Source organism: Gekko japonicus, unplaced genomic scaffold (genome assembly GCF_001447785.1).
Source record: "Gekko japonicus isolate JY-2015 unplaced genomic scaffold, Gekko_japonicus_V1.1 scaffold100, whole genome shotgun sequence".
Taxonomy (NCBI): Eukaryota; Metazoa; Chordata; class Lepidosauria; order Squamata; family Gekkonidae; genus Gekko; species Gekko japonicus.
Window position 1 is genome coordinate 628184 of NW_015167060.1, and position 5306 is coordinate 633489.

Sequence of the window (5306 nt, forward strand, 5' to 3'; positions counted from 1 at the left end):
GGGATGCACCTCCTAGACGTAAGAGCGCCTCCTGCTGCACCTTGGTGAAGCTCTGCAGAGTAAGCTTCCCAGCGAAAGCGAGAGTTAGATTGGCTCTCTGCAATTAAAATGCCCTCTGTAAGAAATCGGCTAGGCTCGTCGTCTCTCTGAAGCGGCTGAAGCCCCATCCGAAGAAAAGGCCTGCGACGTATCCCCCCCCCCAACACATTCATTAGGAAATTTCTTTCTCTAATGTAAAAATTCTTCACCCTGTCTGTGCTCAGAGGCACTGTTTCACATGGCTCAGGGCCTTGACAACAGTTTCCAGAGCTGAGCAAATTAAACTTTTCACATACGGCTTCTTTTCAAAATAAGAGGTTATATATCTAAATTAGGAAAAAGGCCCGTTGGTTGTGGAAATAAATACAACGGCCTCTAGAAAGAGGCTCTGGGTGGGTGCCCCGGCCTTGGACACTCAGTGTCAATTTGCTGTGGCGACCTCAGCAGGGTATAATGACACTGAGTCCACCATTTTCTCCAGAGGAACTGATCTCTGCTACCTAAAGAACAGTTGTAATTTTGAGTGATCTTCAGCCCTCACCTGGAGATTGGCAACGATGGTTTCCCAGAAGGGAATAGTTGGTTTGGAGGGTGGAGTCTATGGCTTTGTACGTGTCCGAGGTCCCACGCCTCCTGAAACCTCACCCTCTCCAGGCTCCATCCCTCACCTCTCCAGGAATTTCCCACCTGGAGTTGGCAACCCTATCTTCTTCCCAGCCAATAATCAACCTACCTTTATTTCCCCCTCACTCTTCAGCTTTCCACCCCCCACACACCTGCAGGCTCTCCCGTGCTCTGATACCCTGACTGCTTTGTCCTATTGGCTGTCATACGGGGGCCACCTCAGCAGCATATAAGGATACAGAGCCCACCATTTTCTCCAGGGGAACTGATCTCTGCCATCTGGAAAGCAGTTGTAATTCTGAGTGATCTCCAGCCCTCACCTGGAGATTGGACACATTTTACCTCAGAACAGCAAAACTGTTTAGAATGTTAGAGGCAAAAGCCAATCGAGTTGCATATGCAAACGACCTCTGTGTTCCGAGGCAGAGGCCAATGAGGCTGCATATGCAAATGACCTCTGTGTTCTGACTGGCTATGGGGGGGAGAGGAACAGCAAAATGTTTAGAATGTTGGAGGCAGGACTCAGGCAAAGCAGCCAGTGGATAGGGAGACCCTCTGAATGACAGATCAGAGAGCGAACTGATTTTGGAGCATGTGGAATGTTCTAGAGAAGTGCCACCACCATTCGGCTTTTATTTATAAGGTAGATAAGGGAATAGAAAAGAAGTGCATGGCTGCAGAGCAGGGAGGTGGAATTCCGGGCTTTGGCATGCCTGCCTGTTGGTGAATCTGGTCTTGTGCCACACAATACCCATATGCATGCCCAGCAGGTTATGCCAGTAAGAAGTGGAATTATAATGCCAACATGAATGATGCGGTCCGCAAAAGGCAAGATGCACGTCCTCACATGACATGGTCTTTGTAAGCCTGTTACAGCCACATCCTGTTTTTCCACTCATGGCTGCTTGCTGTTATATGGACATATTAGGCTGCTGCCTTCTACAAAACTAAATAATTGATCCATCTAAGCCTAGGCATCTGCTCTGACTAAACAAACATTCTGTAAGGTTTTAGTTTGCTACTCAAGAAGATCCCTTTAGGTGGAGATGTCAGGGTTTGAACGAGGACATTCTGCATGCAAAGCCCATCCATGCACCTCAGTTTTCCTTAACCACCAGAGCATTTCATGGGTGACTAGCCTGCAACCATGCAAGACATTCAAGAGACATGTATCATAATGCCAATCCCCAATCCTGATCACAATTAGACAACAGTTCTATGTTCACATAAAGCCAGTGGCAGTCACTTCAAAAACCCTTGGTAACAGGTATGTCTTCCAATTTAGTTTCCTTTTGAAATACATATCAACTTTCCCTGAAGAACATCATACAACTATGGGATGCCCCTTTGGACACCCCAGAGAACATCCCTGGAAGCACCTGGCATTGGCAGGAGCTATCTTCTGGACTGAGCTGTGGTGTGAAGGAGTCGCAGTACATCTGAATAAATTTTCATAAAGTTTGATAAAGCCCTGGCCTGGGTAGTCCAAGTTAGCTCAATCTTGTCAGGTCTCAAAAACTAAGCAGAGGCAGTCCTGGTCAGTATTTGGATGGGAGACCACCAAGGAAGTTATGGACCTCAATGCAGAGCCAGGCAATAGCAAACCACCACTGAACGTCTCTTGCCGTGAAAGCCTTACGCTGTCACCGTAAGTCAGCTGTGAGTTGACAGCAATAAAAAAAAGATAAACGAATACACTTGTGTATCCCATTTAATTAAAAGTATTGCCTTACCTGGGTTTTTTTGTGTGTGTGAACTGTGGTTGCCACCTTCAGTTTTATTCACCCCTCCCACACACACACACACACAATTTCTGGCTACAACCTTGACCTGTCTCCCAAAGAAGCTGAAGTATGGGCATGGGAAATTCCTGTTTCAGCTTCCAAAGTCAACAGAGCTAACAGGATACTTTGTGGAAACCTGTACATCAGAATGGATAGTGAAGGGCACATCCCCTTCATGAACGATGCAAATGCCTACACCGTTTGTCCCACTTATTTGCTACAGACTTGTTCATCCCATTTTCATCACTTACCTTTACCTGGTTTTTAGATGACAAAAGTATTTGTGAATTGAATATTAGCAGTACTAGGATGAGGAAAGGAATGGTGTAGTGGTTAAGTGCGCGGACTCTAATCTGGTTTGATTTCCCCACTCCTCCACTTGCAGGTGCTGGATGACCTTGGGCAAGCCATAGTTCTGTCAGAGCTGTTCTTTAAAGGGCAGTTCTTGAAAGAGCTCTCTCAGCCTCACCTACCTCACAGGGTGTCTGTTGTGGGGAGGGGAAGGGAAAGGAGTTTGTAAGCTTCTCTGAGACTCCGAGTGAAGGGTGGGGTATAAATCCAATCTCTTCTCTCTTCCTCTTCTTCTTCTTCTCCTCCTCCACTGGTCCCTATCTGAAGTTTAAAATGAGAGGCAAAGTTTGAATGTTAGAGATCTCTCTATTCAAACTTTAACCATCATCTAAACTTTCAGACTTATGTGTATAGAAACCAGAATACACAATACCTCAGTCAGAGCTTGTAAGGTATACTGTCAACAGTACAGATAACCTACATGACACAATGTAAGGGACCCTCGCTGTGCTGAATTTTTTAAAAAATAGCAGGATCTGATTTTGCATAAGAAAATTGGAGCACAAAATCCATGTTATATTTTAATACCTTGTGCAGGTTTTTGAGTACTGTATGATGAAGAGTTCTGGAGAACTCAAAATCTTGTGCAATGTTATTTTACTGTTTTGGTTCTTATAAGTTATGGCATGATTTTTTTTGGGGGGGGGCTGTGGTGAAAGAGGTGAGCAAGTTGAGGCTTGCATACTATTTCCATGGTGACCAATTTTCCACAAAAACAGACAATATGCCTCATAATTCTCTGTTGCATAGGTTTCCAGGGCACATTTCAGATTGCACAGAAATTGGCCTTGTTTAACAACAAAGTAACGACCAAACTCCTTAGGTGTAGGGAGCTGCAAAAACTCAAGTTGACCCCTGAGCCTCCATGACCAACTGCATCTCTCCTTGTCCAACTGCAGATCAACTTCAAACCTTATGTAACAGTTATGAATGTCATAAACAGAATGCTGGGATTATGAAGAAAATGAAGCTTTCTAACACGAATTTTCAGTAGCCTCAGAAAACTACAGTGTCTGGGTTTCTTTGTGGGAGTCACAACAGTTATACCAGCAATATATAAATGTAGATTTGTAAAAGATAAGTCCATTTGGCTTGTCAACTTAAAACCAGACATTGCTCTGTTCTACAAGGCCAACAGCCAACTGTGTTCCATATTTTATGCCAGTGCTTTTTTCTCCTCTTACACTTCGAGGGCAGTCTGCCACAAGAAATATTTTTCTAAAGTTTAGGGGTGGGGAAGACTGGTAGAAATTCCAAGCAACATTGTTAAGCCTTTGCACCTCAACATGTGTGCATATTTTTTAAAAAACTGTTCTGGATAACAAAATAAATTATAGTGCTTGCTGTACCCATCCCCACAAAAGTTTAATTGTTTTTTTAAGTGCAGAAAAGCTAAGAATTCCCCTATCTCTTTTTAAGAATCTCCAGTGACAGAAAGTGAAGAGTCCAACATTGTGGTATCAAGAAAGTGTGCTTTCTTTACGTTTTTTTCTGCCGTAGCAAGTGTTGCAGTTTTCCTGTATTTACTCAAATGCAAGACTAGGTTTTCTGTCAGGTACACAGTTAAAAGGGGGGGGGGAGTGTCATCTTACTTTCATGTACAAGTTACAGTTATGACCAATAATAATTTAGGGGGGGTTAACGGGGGGGTGTGTCATCCCTCAGTCATTCTGAACTTGTAAATGAAGAAAGTATTTTAACCAGCCCTAACCTGCTGCGGCATGTTTTCAGCATTTATGTTTGCTGATAAGCAAAGCTGTAAAGATAAGAACACTACCATTTAGAATGAACCTAGCAATAGTCTTGTAGACACATACAGATGCAGCTCATGCAAACACATGACAATTCCCTCCAGCTATGACAGAAGTCCAGCTGCTAAACTGCATCAGTGCAGTTGTTCAACAAATTGCCTCTTTAGGACAACTACCAAAACCCAGCGTAAATGCAGAGGATGTATCTGAGCCAAAGAGCCTCCGAAGCTGAATAAGGCAACTTCTCAGGCCTCTCGCTGTGGAAATCTCCAGCCACTTTCTCTTCTATTTAAGGCAGAATGCAGTTATTCATAGCTTGGAGATATAAACAGTCCCAAGCCTATGTTAGAAAGGAGCTGAAATCTCAAACCACTGTGAACTTGTAAAAATAAGCAATGGTATTGGTAACGTATGCATTTGGAAATAATCTAGTTTCTAGTTCTGCACAGTGATATACCCAAGAGCACCCAGCACCAGTATCTTTAAAAAGCGTTCAGGGCCAAGGGAAAGGAAGAATCACATGAACCTTCCTTATACTGAACCAGATCATTGGTCAATCAAGGTCAGTATTGTCTACTCAGGCAGTGGCTCTCCAGGGACTCAGGCAGAGGTCTTTCCAGGGGTCATTCCGTAGAAAAAGAGCTGCAGGAGCTCATTAGCATAACTTATTAGCATATGCCACACCCCCGACATCACCCGCAGGGCTCTTTTTGTAGCAGGAACTCCTTTGCATATTAGCCGACACACCCCTAATGTA